This window comes from Hordeum vulgare, unplaced genomic scaffold (assembly GCF_904849725.1).
Source record: "Hordeum vulgare subsp. vulgare unplaced genomic scaffold, MorexV3_pseudomolecules_assembly, whole genome shotgun sequence".
Taxonomy (NCBI): Eukaryota; Viridiplantae; Streptophyta; class Magnoliopsida; order Poales; family Poaceae; genus Hordeum; species Hordeum vulgare.
The window spans coordinates 87,232-101,907 of NW_025422567.1; the positions used below are offsets into that span (position 1 = coordinate 87,232).

Consider the following 14,676-nt stretch of genomic DNA (forward strand, 5'->3'; position numbering starts at 1 on the left):
CATTAGGGCAACTCTTGACTATAAATAGGGCAACCACGTCGTCTCCTCCCCTCCATTCTCGCAAACCTGTGATACTGCTCGACCTCCTCATCAACCGCCCAGCGACGATCGACCTCCATACAGCCGACGATCTCCGCCGTGCCGTGCCACGGTACTCTCTTAAATTTCCTTCCTTCTTCTGGCTTCTTTCGTGTGTCGTTGATGCATGCGTGTTCTGGTTTTCTCTAGACGCCTACTATATGGCGCCGCAGACGCCGGTTCCTAGGTACGACCATGTCAGGATTATTGTCGAAAAAGATGGACGGATCTATATCAGCAGCGACGACGACACTGAATAGCCGGTGATATTTCGACCTCTTGTCTTAATTCCTTTGCTATCTATTATGTTTCCCCGTACATACTCAGATGGCTACAACCTACAAGTAATCAACTAGTACTACATCTCTATATAAATTTCCATTGTTATGTTTTTATCCACTGAAATACATATGCTTCATATACATACTTGCAGTTATCCTATGCTACAATTTACAGTCAACTAGCTTATTTAGTTATGAAGTTGACCATGAGCGCTAGTTGATTAGCCCGTCTGTGTCTAATTGTCTCTAATCGGCTGGTTGTTTATTATCCTGTCGGCTGGTTGTTTAACAGGCGGGACCTACAGTTGAGATTACAGGAATATTCAGTGAGTATTTCCTTTACTTCTCTTTACATCGGGTGTGCTTTCCGTTCAATTTGGTCTCCTATATCCTCTTTGTCCTTTCAGTAATTCGAATATGTTTCTTCTGAAGATATGGAAACTTTCAACACAGCGCTGCTACGCACACGACATACCAACCTCTCTCTTGTGCCCACTCATCCTTTGTTGCCGATGGGTTGTATCTTGCCGACGCCGACCGGAACTGCCCGCAGAATTGTGGTCCTCTACAACCCCGACAAGCGTCCCAATCCTCGTCTTTTTCGGTCGCCGCTGTTGCTGCCAAAACCATGCTGCCATCGTCTCGGTCACCCCTTCGACCACGCATCTCATCAATGACTGTATCGCCTATTTACCTGTCCTCATGCCGTACCTGCTGATTTGAGGCCGAGGAGTGTTGTCGTGATTGCTTGTATATATCTTGGATTCTTGAACAAGTGGCGAGAAATCGACTTGTAACACATGTACTTGCTGTTTCTGTACTCCCTATTTGCGACATATGAACTGCTGGTGAAGCCATATGTACTCTGAAGCATGTGTGTGTGTGCGCGCGCATGCATGTGTGTAAATAATATGGCATCATGGAATATCTTCCACACTTCGTTTCAGTTGTCGTCTCTAGTCAGTGCTACTAGTAGTTGAATATGAGATTTCGTACCTTTTCATATATAATTCCTCAAACAAAAAGAAGATATTGAAGTACTTTGCAATAAATGAAGAAAACGAATTGTTCACACAACATTTGCAAATTAAGCAACCTCGATCAAGGAAGGAAGATTCCTGGAAAACTCCGTAGAGCTAGGGAAACGAAACTTAACCACCAAGATCCACGGAAGGAGAGGGTAACTCTTTCTCTGGTCAAGCTTCAAGGATTGTGCTCCACATCATCCACGCGGTTCGGCGTCATGGGAGAGCATGAGAGCGTCTAGGGATGGAAATGGGTACCCATTACCCACGAACCCTGCTGGTAAAAATCCTATTAGGGTAAGGGCATGGAACAAAAATTTATCCATTAATATGTAAATAGAAAAATCTGAAACCCTTCGGATAGAGCGGGTACGGATATGGATCATATAACCCGTACCTATATACCCATGCACCATATAAAATCTATGTAAACTAAAAAATTTCTCTACAATATACACTATGTCAATAATTTATGAATTAAAAGTGTATGCCTATGTGTTGTTGTTTGTGACTATATGATGTTGTTTTATAAGTATGTGTTGTAGTTATAATCTATCTTTGTAAACTATATGATACAATGCAGTTTATAACTATAAATTACTTAAATTGATGTTTTGTAAATATGGGTAATTTTACCAATGTTTAAGAAATCGGTAACTGGTAGTTGCTCGGTCGGTTTGGGAGTAGCGATTAATCGGTGAATCGACCTATTAACTGGATTAATTATTAGATTAAATAAAAACTTTCCAACTAATATCTAGATTTTTTATGTATTATACCATAATTCCAGGCACCTAGCTATGTAATATACCAAAATATTCTATTATAGGTATATAAAAAATAAACAAGAGGTAAAATTGATAATCGTTATACACCAAATATAGAAAATCTCAAAATGTAATCAATTAAGCATTTTAATTTATACATATACTTGCTAACATACATCACACAATGTACTACACATAACAACCAAAACCAACAGTTCCATCCACCCATCTACGAAATTGTAATTCGTAATTTTCTAATATATGAATATTGGATTCTCCACTAAGATCGAGGGGAAGATGGTAGTACCTTGCTGGCTGGTGACGCCAGTGAGGAAGAGATTGGCGAGCATCCCATGGGAGAGGATGGGGAGTGGACAAGGGGGTGGGGTCCAGGCAGGCGAGAAGAATGGCGGATCAACTAGATCTTGCAGGTGTAGTGTGGTGACTCGCACTAGTGAGGACACGACTAGCCACCAACCAGGTTAGGAGGGGATGAAAGGAGCATGAGGAAGCGGGAGGAGGGCCAAACCCTAGATATTTAGTAGCAAGAGGGGTGGGAAGGGTTATGTGCCAAAATTTTGGGATTCATTTGCCCATCAGTTAATGGGCTAGTAGTGATTAATCGGTCTGGCAACTGATTAATCGGTATGATAACTGATTAATCGTCTAACTGGCCAATTAATCGACGTGACAAGTGAACACGATGAATATGTGTTATTCGATTCGGTCACCCTAAGAGTAGCGATTAACTGGCAAGTTAACGGATTAATCGGACGAATTATTAAACAATGAATTTTACCCATGGGTATCCGTCTACCTTGTCGGGTAACAGGTATGGGGAAAATTGTATCCGTTGACGGGTATGGGTAAGGATTATGGATAGTATCAGACGGGGCGGGTAAGGGTATGGAAAGGCTCCATCCATACTCATACCTGCGGATGCCATCCCTAAGAGCGTCCCTCACAGGCAGCCGCACCATAATACATAATGAACAAAAGGAGATGACTACTTTACAAACTTGTTTTATGAGGATGCCCCTATATGCATTGTCCTCGAGTAGTTGAATTGGAGGATGGTATAAGCTATTTCTCTTGTAGAGTCAGTTTCCCAAGGTTGAGTAGTTGACCGTTTGTCTATAAAGATTCCTTTTTTATCCACTTTTAAGGATATCTTTTTTTTTTTCATAGTCACTACAAAAACGACATGCGTGACTTTGAGCATAAAAATAGGGTCGCGATAATGCACACTCGTGTGGGCGTTAAGGGGTCTTGCCACACGTTTTGTGTGGTATCTAAGAAAACCAGCCCACACGCCTACGTGTGGACCAAACAGATAATGTCCACACGTCCAGCCTCGTGTCTCGCGGTCCCTTCCAGATCCCTACATGTGGGAAAACAAGTAACCCCGACATGCCCGCACGTCCGGTGTCCTAGCCCACAGTCCCGCACGCCCGCAGATAATCAAGGGAAAGAACCTCAAGCCCAAGACAATCAAGACCATGAGACTGAAGGCCATGAGAGTGTCGACAACGAGGAAGAATCATTGTTTGGGGAGGAGCTATTTCATCAAGCTTGGTCACAGAAGAGGCCCCAAAGCGTGAGGAATGGAGCATACACGAAGGATGAGGACAAGTTGATTTGCGAAGTTTGGGTGGAAATTGGACAAAATCCCCAAAGCGGCTCCGAGCAAAAAGGTTCAACATTTTGAAAGAGGCTCCATGCTTTCTTCCATGAACATAGGAAGTTAATTTGATCCCTGCAAATTTAAGAACGGGTGATTTGTCACTTCAAAAGAGGTGGAGCTTAATCCAATAAGATTAAAAAAAATTGTGGCTTCTATAAACATCTCGTTGGTCGTCTCGATAGTGGCATTGGTGTCAAGGAATCGGTATGTTTCCATTCCCCTCTTTGTATGAGCATAACTTGTCCGTCTACGCAAGTGCATGTATTTCGTTGGTTTCATGTGATATGTAAGTGTTCCCAAGCTACGGAAACCTTCAAGGCCCTATATGCATGGGAGCAATCCATTTACCTTGACCCATTGTTGGATGAAAAACAAGGATTGAGAAAAGTGAAAGGAACAACATGCCAACCATAAATAAGGCTGGGGGGTGGGGGGCTCATCGATCTTTGACACAAGTGCAAAGAGGCAAAGGCGGACGACCAACTGCCAGGTACATCCAAAGTATGATGCGGCGACACCCATGTTGCAAGAAACTTAGAAGGGGTTCATAACCCAAAAGGAGGTGTAAACTGAGAAGAGTAAAGAGAAGAAGCGCCAAGAGAAATAGGAGGCCATGAAGAACTTCTTTGACCTTCAAAAAAAGAAGCTCGCGATCGATGAGGAAAATGTACGGTGAAAAGCCGAGAAAGTGGAGAACAAAAAAATTGAATCCAAATATTATTTTTAAAAGCAATGAACAACATTTGGAATTATACACAAAATTTGAAGATTTTAATTTTTAAAATTGTGAATTTATGGAAAAACATAAATATAAATAAAAGAAACAGAAGAAAGAAAAGAAAAAAGACTACAAAAAAATCCTAGGAGAACGAATAAAAATTAATAAAAGTAACCAGTAGGAAAAAACCTGTTCAAGAACCTTCCTAAGGTTCCCTAACTGAAAGAAAACCCTAAGCTAAAGCTAGCTAATGGGCCATCCCAGTACGTCGCTCGGTCGGTCGTTCCTATGTGTTTGATTGACTCACTGGTGCAGAGAGCGTCATATAGGAAATTTGAAAGAGTTCTTATTTTATGAGCAGAATTTGACTAGCGAGAAATATCGAAATCACTAATAAGGGGTATCCCTTGGAAAGGTCACTCTCATATTCCAGATTGTGACAAGTGGCTTACTGCATGTACGCCACATGTTGCAGCATGTGAGTTTTTTCCTTTTTAATAGATTTATTTATTCAAAATGTTTTACCTCTTAAAGGGCGTTTAAATCAAGAAGTGTTCACTGTTAGATTTCTCATATCATGTTTTTAAGAACTAGATCCGATATCAATGGATTTTAATGAACTTTCTTTCCATGAAAAAATAAGGAAAACCAAAATTAAAAAAGAAACCGAAAGCACGGGTTTTTCATATTTTTCCACGAGAAGCAAATCTTTGCCTCTCGTGAAACAAAAAAGGCGATATGATTTGCCTCTCTGAGATAGAAGCAAACAGGTGCCTCCACAAGAAACACATCTTTGGCTCTCCTAAAAGAAAAAAAGGCTTTTTTTTCTGAGAGACACAACATGCCTCTTGCAGAATCAAACATGTGCCTTCATAAAAAGAAAATATGTGCCTCTTGCAAAAACAAAGAAAAAACATGTTTTTTTTTCGTGTCTGTTGCAGAAGTAAATATGTTCCCCTCACGCAAGGATGAAAAACACGTTTGTTTTCTTCCCGTGTCTGTTGCGGAAGTAAATTTGTGCATCTACCGGAAGCAAGTAAACGTGTGTTTTCACGGCAAATTTGTTTTTCAGTTATCAGTATTTCAAAAACCTAGGGAAAAGCAGACAAAAACCTTAAAACCGGAAATACACATCTAAAACCTGAAGACGTGTATAGAAAAATAATTGCAAGAAAGCGTTTAACGCGCAACATGTGATGACAGCTAAGAGCGTGTCACAACCGACCAAAAATGACCCTTACGGGGGCTTTGCAAGGATTACCACTTGGTTAGTTGCTTGCTAGAAATATGCAAAGTCGACGCCGGAATGGTCACCTGCCATGTTAATTGCACGAGCCCAGGATCCATGGGCCCCAAGATCCAACAACGAGGGTAAAATACTTGTAGTCTTGACGATTCAATTTTATTGGACTGAGTAAATGTTGGACTGCAGGTGAAGGAAAGGATGCACGTCCAGGAGGAAATGGAAAGGTGAATTTCATCCTTCGTATCCCTTTCCTGAAACTGCCATGGTGACTTCGGGTGTTAGTTACCTTTGTAAATCTGCAGTGAAGACTGTTTTTGGTTTATTCCAACACGCACTTGCTTTAACATGCATTTTTTTGGCACATATGTATTTATGCTTCAGAATGTTTCTTAATCGAGGGACAAGATTGTTCTAGGTTAATCGGTCAATCCAAAATGCATGGCCTTCTCAGTATTTGCTTACTACTATTTGACTTCAGACATCGTCGAGCTATTCAAAGAAAGAGATGACAAATCGCAATAGAACAAAACAATCTAACCGGTGCAGATTTTTGCAACCTTAGTGCACATGTACCTTAGCATTAAAAATGTTTAAATAGTAGAATAATTTTGAAACTTTTTGTAACAAAATTTGTCATTGTCTAGTGTATTACTCACGTGTACAGTTCCGCAACAAAATGACTTGCATGGTATTGTTGGCAAAAAAGACAAAACTGCAACTACAAAATGTGTGAATAGTAAGGTTAATATAGGAGTGTCAGTTTTGTTTTTATCCGTTCACCCCAAGTCATTTTATTGTGAAATTTTACGCATGAGTAATACACTAGACAAGTGGTGTTGCGAAAAAGTTCCCAAAATCACTAGTGGGGACAGGGCCTTTAGTCCCGGTTCACCAACCGGGACTAAAGGGGCGGGACTAAAGGCCTAACCTTTAGTCCCGGCCCTGTTCCAAGCCGGGACCAAAGGTGCTCCACGTGGCCGCCTCGGAGGGAGTACCTTTAGTCCCGGTTCTACTTACGAACCGGGACTAAAGGATCCGTTTGTTTTTTTTGTTTTTTTGACCCGAACAGGTATATTTTTTTTATTTTTTTTCAAATTTTATTTTTGAATATTTTTTATGTTTTATTCCAATTTTCTAATCTTTGAATTATTTGACAATTTAATCTCTAATCACCCATCCTCACTGCTCTAGCATGGATCACTCATTTCAAGTCGTCTAACTTTCCGGTCGATCACTCATCCTTTCACTGCTTCAGCCTGAGCACGCTTAACTTTCTGGTTCTATCACCCTAGTTGCCAAGTGTGCACTTGTTGTTTTCCTGAAAATAGTAAGCTATCAATCCTAAACAACTTGGGTCTTGATGTCATGTCACATGATTTAATTTTTTGAATTACAAACAATTATTAAAATAAACTTAATAAGTAACAATAATAGTGAATTTCAATGAAAACAACCTAATATTTTTAAATAAAATTATTTTTCTTTTTTTTGAAAAAAACTTCTTTTTGAAATAACTTTTTTTCCATTTGGAATTTTGAGCATGTGAGAAAACTTCACCGGGCAAGCCCGGGTGAAATCGAGTACCAATTTTTTCTAGTTTTTTTTATATATTAATATTTTTTGGACGTCGTATGCAAAAGTTATGGTCGTTTCTTTTTTTCCTTTTTTTGCAAAAACGGTCAAAATTCATATCTCAAAATTTCTATACCGACTAGACACTAAAACCTAACAACATCTCAAAGGATTTTATTTTTTGAAGGTTTTATCATTTTTGTTTATTTTTTGAAGATTTTATCATTTTTTTTTATTTTCTACAAAACTCAAAGTATCAAGGTTTCAGACGAAAACCCATCTGCTACAAAGGCATTTTTTAAAATTAATTGAACTATAGATTTTTTTTGTGCATTAAATATGCACCATACTACAACATGTTAAAATCTACAGAAAGAACTAACTAAAAATAATAAAAAAACAACAATTAAAAGACTAAAACAACTATATAAGCAAAACAATATTTCTTTAATTAAAATCCTAATTTAAATTATTCTAAAGTAACCAAATAAATCTTACTGTGACAACAATCTAACACATGAGTGGGAGCAAAAAGAATTAAATTAAAAACTATTTCTAAACTCAAGTTATTCAAAAACTGGGTTTGAAGCAAATTTAAACAAATTCAAATTTGAACCATTCAAATTTGAAAACTAATGGCACAAACAGAAACTAGACAAAATTTTGAATCTAATGCAAAAAGAATCAATCAAAAACATCAAATATCCTAAAAGATATAAGCAATTTAAAACAGAAACTACGAACAAGAATTTAAAAATAGAAAAAAAAACTGAACACCTTTAGTCCCGGTTCGTGTCACGAACCGGGACTAAAGGTCTACCCTTTAGTCCCGGTTCAAGACACTAACCGGGACTAAATCCTCCAAACCCTTTAGTCCCGGTTCGAGACACGAACCGGGACTAAAGTCCAAGACACGAACCGGGACTAAATCCTCCAAACCCTTTAGTCCCGGTTCGAGACACGAACCGGGACGAAAGGTCCCATTTGAACCGGGACTAATGCCCGACCGGCGCCTTTGCCGCTCGAACCAGGACTCATACTAACATTAGTCCCGGTTCGTAAAGGAACCGGGACTAATGTGTTTTTCGAGCTGGGATGAAAGCCCTTATTTCTACTAGTGAATATTTGACCTTTTTTACTATTTTTATTTGTTGCAACTCGGGTGCATGTGCACCAATGTTGACCATGGTATTTTCGCTAACCCACTTATACACGGATGTATGTAGAACACATTTTAGAGCGTAGGTTCACCGATTTTGCTCGATATTTAGGCCATCGTAGAACCTCTAAAACGTCTTATATTTAGAAACGGAGGGGGTATATAATTATTAGAACATGTTTTTATTGAATGACATCTAATGTAATGTGTATAAGCTACTTTTTGGCAGATGCAAGGCCTTTCAGAATTGGAGCATCAAGATATTAGACAAAGATTTCAATCAGCAAGGCATCTCTTTGTTTCTTCCATGTTGAATTGATGTTCTTAATATGAACATAAAGTGCATGAGTCCACATAGACGTCGTCATGCCAAAACTTTCATGCAACCCAGGCCACTCTTATTGTTCATGCATATTGTGGTATTATGAGGTTGTGTCAAGGTGTGTGTATGTTGTGTGTTGTCTTCATGCTAAAAACATTAGTGTCCTTGACGTTGAACCTACCCTGCATTTATGTCATAGATTCATCATGATCACCTCCACTTCTCATTATCACCGCTTGGACATTCAATTCTGTGAACAAATAGCCCACTGTGAAACCACAAACACACCGAATAGCTAGCTACCACCACTTTGTGGCGACCCAATGTTGATAATACGTCGAAAACTGCCTCAAACCATGGGACCTTGTAGATGGAAACATTTCGAAAAAGATGCCCCCAATAGACAGCAAATATTTAGGCGCCGCCATCATCACATCTGAGAAGACCTAGATCAAGGCTTTCTCTGGAGCATCTCAGATAGGAAGGCGACAACTGCAATCCTGATGCCTCCAAGAAGGTAACGGCTCCTGCAAGCACAACTGAAAGTGCAATCGTGCCCTTAACCATATTTTGATGTTGATGAAAATATTCATACAAGGGACTAATCATATTTGTCAAGTATATCTCAGGTTTTAGTCCCCAAGGATTGATGTTTGGATCATGACTAGTAAATATACAATGCTCAAGAACAGAGAAACAAGACAAATAGCTTAGGCTTTTTCGGTTTGCTCACCGCACTATTAATAGGGGATCCTTGTTTCTTGTGAAAGACTTGCTCAAAACCCATATATATTCCTTTTCTCTCTTTTCTACACCTACATCCCAGTCCTAGTATCACCACCATTTCATCCATGAATTCTTGCCTAGGCTTGGTCTTTTTAGTCTTTGTCTCGCCTAACGACTAGTAGTCACCGGACGTCTGGTAACTCACTAATCACCGAACTTCCGTCCTACACCAAAAATACGGTAATAACCGGTCTATCCTTACAAAGCCGAAATGTCGAATCTTCGGTCCCCAATGGACGTTCGGTCTCCCGTGTCATCAGATGACCGGCCCCGTCCGAGAAATCCGGTCAACAGAAACAAATTGATGGATTTCCGGTACTCACTGTACTTACGATACCTCTCGAGGCACCGAACAACCGACAATAACCGAACACCCGACAAAACACTGTATGTGCCTATATTCACTCTTAACTGATCCGTTTGCATTTACTAGTGGCGGACGACCGGCCAATCTTTCGGCCGTCCAATCTATGTTTTGGCGTCAGATGTTTTTATTCACTCGACGTCCTATAACTTCTTATATAAGTTGCTCCAACAACCACTTTTGCACTCCCACTATAAATACCCTTGTACCAATCCGTAAGAGGGCTATCCAATACATTGAGAAGATCCTCAAGAACCCTAGTCCTCCCACACTCTTGTTCTCACACCAAATCCCAGATCTCTAGTGCATTTGTGAGGATTCTTTGTTGATCCAATCAAAAGATAGATTTTCTCCTTCTCCCTCCTTTGACCACATAAATTTGTGATAAGAGAAAGTCTTGAGTGTTTTCCCTTTATCTTGTTACGCTTGGAGACTGAAGACCCCAAGATTGTAGGTGTTCTTCGGTGAGGAATCAACCATTAAAATTGCCCCCGAAAGTTTGTGAAGGGTTAGAGATCACCTCAAGGTCTACAACTAGTGATTGAGAAACGCCTTCATGTGGTGTGTTGTCTCAGGGTGTTACTAGGGTGAGCCTTTGTGGCATTTGTGTTATTTGCTGGTAACATCCACCTCTCTAACGAAGAGTAGTTTTTCTCCAAAGAAATGAACATCGGAAGACATTGTCCTCACTCGGAGTTGTGTTTATCCCTAACCCTAGCTCCCTACTTGTGTTTATTTGTCCCTTAGCCTTTACTTACATTATATTGTGCTTGTTTATCTTAATACTTGTTGTATTTGTTCACTTTGCTTAACACTGGAATAATTGTTGGAATTGTTAGGCTCACTTTCATATTCTGCAATATTGCCTAAAATTGCTAAGTAATTGTACCTAATCACCCCTCCACCTCCCTCTAGGGCCATCTTGATCCTTTCAACAACCATTCTCAGCTCCAATGGGAGCAACGCTATGTCACTACTCCACCGACAGAGAGGAATTGCACATGACACCATCCTGCCTAAACCAGCACACCACAAACGAAGTCGAAGCTGTCGAGGTGACCATTGAGTTGATCCAACAGAAAATGGTATTTCCCACCGAGTGCCAAAAAATCAACACGTCCTACCATATGAATGGAATATACTTTGAACAACTCTTCTTTAGAGCGTGTTTCCTGAACACATGCACCAAAACCCTTCTTGTGGTTTGAATCATAATAGTTCGTTATTTTCACTTCAACTATTTTTTGTTTCTCACGAACAACTCAATATATAAACTTTGACTAGTAGAAATTCAAGATTTTTGGTTGGTCCATCCAGTTGTTTTTTGCGAAATAATTTCAGCTGACATCAATAAAGGTAACATTAGGCGGTTTTAGAGAAAACACATTATATCCTGTCAGCTTGGTTAATACCAAGAAAAACACAATTATGAGGAAACATTCTCCTCATATTCATACCCTAGACTCATCTTCACCCTTCTCTCTCTCCATCCATAGCTATCGAACCCTACTGCTGCTTCACCACCACCTAGCCCTCCTTTCCCGCGACATGTTTCACTGATCCGCTTTGCAGACCCTCAACTGACAACTTTCACGGATCCCCATTATTGCTAGCCTAATTAAGCCTTTGTACTGCCAACAGTGAGCCCTCTTTGCCCTCCCTCGACACGGACTTCAATAGATATTCATGCCGGCCACCATCCATATGGCCCACCATCGACAGGGGTGGCTTCTTCGTCGTGGACAACTCTGTTTGCGGTAGAGGCCAAGAGATTCCTTATGGTTTCTGGAGGACTTGACCCCGTCAATGATGTCACCTCTTCTCCCCCTAGCCGATCCCCGAGGCCGCTCGAAAGGGGTGGGCCCGCAAATCACGGACACCGAGGTTGTGCACGAGAAAAGCCTCTCGCAGTCGCCACCCTCCCGTAGTGTAGTATAATGCCGTGTTGCTCACGTTTGTGTCGATGGTTTTATTTTTTGTTATGTTTTGTTAAGAAAATTTTGCTAGCGGTAGTTAGATTCAACTAACTGAAATGGATCCGCTTTGGATTGGATTAGTTAGGTTTAGGTTGATTAGGTGCTTAGTTTATTTAGCTACAAGTTAAGTACATGCTATTTATTTGTTAATTTGAGTGTGGTCACTTGTGCCTATGTTAATTTAAATGTGGTCATGCCTATGTCCACTGTTTATATATTTTCTTCTGCTCCATCTCACCTTATATATACTTAATTTTTTTCTTTCACTACTCCATCAAGGGTTGAAAAGAAACATATCACTACCTTTTACTAACCTTTCTTGTCCTGGTAATGACGCAATAGCAAGTTGATGTTTTACCAGCCAGATAAGTTGGGACTTCATTCTCAACTTGGTTAGGAGTTTTTATAATTTGATAATGATTTAAAATATAAATTACTAACCATGCTACGAATAATTTTCCCATTTATTCTTCTGATAAACATCGGCTTGCTCTTGCACGACATATGGTTCCCTTTCATAAGCCGTCCGTGAGAAACACCCCAAATTATTATGTGTTATGCCTTGTTCGCATGCTTTTATTGCATCAAGGAAGGCATTGTGATTTCGTGATGCAGGCACAATATTTGCGGTTTGCCTGCTTTTTGCACTAGATTCATTTACAACCTAGTCACATGCAATAATTATTCGTGATTTCAGAGTTAATCAGTGAAAGGCAGCCCTTTTGAAGATTGACTCTTCATGTTGTTATTTTTTTCGAGAATGGAGCCTACAAGTTGTTAAACTTATTCGTACATCCAAAGGCCAAAGAGCAAGCGAAGGTGGGAGGCTGGAAGCTGGAGCTCCATCAGGCTTCGCCCCGGCATGCCACTGGGTAGCAGCAGCTCCCTTAATCTAATCTACTTGCAACTGCAATTTAATTTAATTAATCTAATCTACAAGTGTACAAGTGTACGTACCCTAGTAAAAGAGATCAAGAATAAAACAATAAATACTCTCGTACTCTAGTACATATTTGATCCTGCCAGCTTAGCAGTGATTCGGGCTGATCCATCTACATCTACAACTACAAACCACGAGTGAAGCTTCCTTATTCCTCTCTTAAGAAGCAGATCCAATTGGAACTTCCGATCAATCGGCATGTCCACTGGTTAGCTAGTGTGGAGAGTGACATCCACTGGCCGCCGCACCTCTGTGCCTTTCTCTGTTAATTTCTTTCGCCGCCCCCTCGATCGTGAGACGATCGATCGGCTGGTTTCCGGATTCGAAGCTGCAACGCTACTCCTACACAGCCGGTATGTAATTATGCATACACCATCGACTCGATCGCGAGCATTAGTTACATATAAGTACATTCGTGAGGGAGTGTGCCTTTTGTTATCCGTATGAAAATTCACGTGTCTACTGTGCAATGTACATTTGTGCAATTCTAGATTACAGTCACTTGTGGGTACTTCAGGCGACTGAGAATTAGCAAATTCACGGACGAAATCCTGCATTTATCATACATGATAATGTACTGTTATCTATACATTCGCATTTGTGTGGATCCTTTTGGTTTATTACTCCTGATCATGTGTCTGAAACAAAGCCGCGGAAATTTATCCAATTCCAGGTAGTGCAGTGGAGACCAGAGTATCAAGAGGAGAAGATCATTTAGTATGGCTGCAGGGCCGCTGGTGCTATGGAACCACCGGTCGATGCAGATCCTGGTCCTCCTCAGCCTCGGGCTCCAGCTCGTCCTCTTCGTCTTTGCCGGGATCCGCCGGCGTCAGACGCTCCCTGTGCGGAGGTTCCTCCTGTGGCTAGCGTACCTCATAGCCGACTCCACCGCCGTGTACTCCGTCGGCCACCTGTCGTTTGGCAGCGCCGTGCGTGAGAACCAGCTCGTCGCGTTCTGGGCGCCGTTCCTGCTGCTCCACCTCGGCGGCCCGGACAACATCACCGCCTATGCGCTCCAGGACAACCAGCTCTGGCTCCGACACCTCACCGTCCTGATCGTGCAGGTACTAGGAGCGGGCTACGTCCTCAAGAAGCACATCGCCGTCGCCGGCGGCCAGGATGGGAAGCTGCTCCTGATCGCCTCCATTTTGATGTCGTCGTCGGCTTCGTCAAGTACGCGGAGAGGACGTGGGCGCTCAAGTGCAGCACCCTGGAGAGCATCGCCGCCTCCGTCAATACGCAGCCGGCCGCCATCCACAACCATAACCACCCTCAGGACATAGCCACGGACGAGGAGTTCCACCTGCGACGAGCCCACTCGCTGTTCCATATCTGCAAGCGCGCCATGGTCGACTCCTCGGTGGTCGAGGAGGACTCCATGGACGGCCAAGAAGAGGTCACCAGCAAGCTGATACAAGGCGTCGAGCTGTGGACGCTGATGGAGATCGAGCTCTCCCTCATGTACGACATCCTCTACACCAAGGCGGCAGTGGTGCACACCTTCCGCGGCTACCTAATCCGCTTCATCTCTCCGCTCGCCGTCACCACTTCGCTTCTGCTGTTCCGGTTCACCCCCAAGGATGGCTACATCAGATCCGATGTGGCCATCACCTACATCCTGCTGGGTGGCGCCGTGTTCATGGAGACGATGTCGCTCCTGAACGCGCTGGCATCGTCTTGGACGTTCGCGTTCCTGAGCACCACCAACTGGCACTGGCTTCGGTACACGGCCCTGTGTAACAAGAGATGGGACAAGCT

At 41.8% G+C, this 14,676-nt stretch overlaps 1 long non-coding RNA gene and 1 pseudogene across 1 annotated transcript; both read left to right on the plus strand.

The window, feature by feature from the left end:
- The first annotated feature begins 59 nt into the window (after positions 1–59).
- Positions 60–1,283, plus strand: LOC123420248. Its single transcript, XR_006618925.1, has 4 exons — positions 60–151; positions 229–341; positions 652–685; positions 792–1,283. It is a non-coding gene; the product is annotated as an uncharacterized LOC123420248 (long non-coding RNA).
- An 11,712-nt stretch (positions 1,284–12,995) lies between these two features.
- On the plus strand, positions 12,996–14,671 carry LOC123420242 (annotated as a pseudogene).
- Positions 14,672–14,676: the final 5 nt, after the last annotated feature.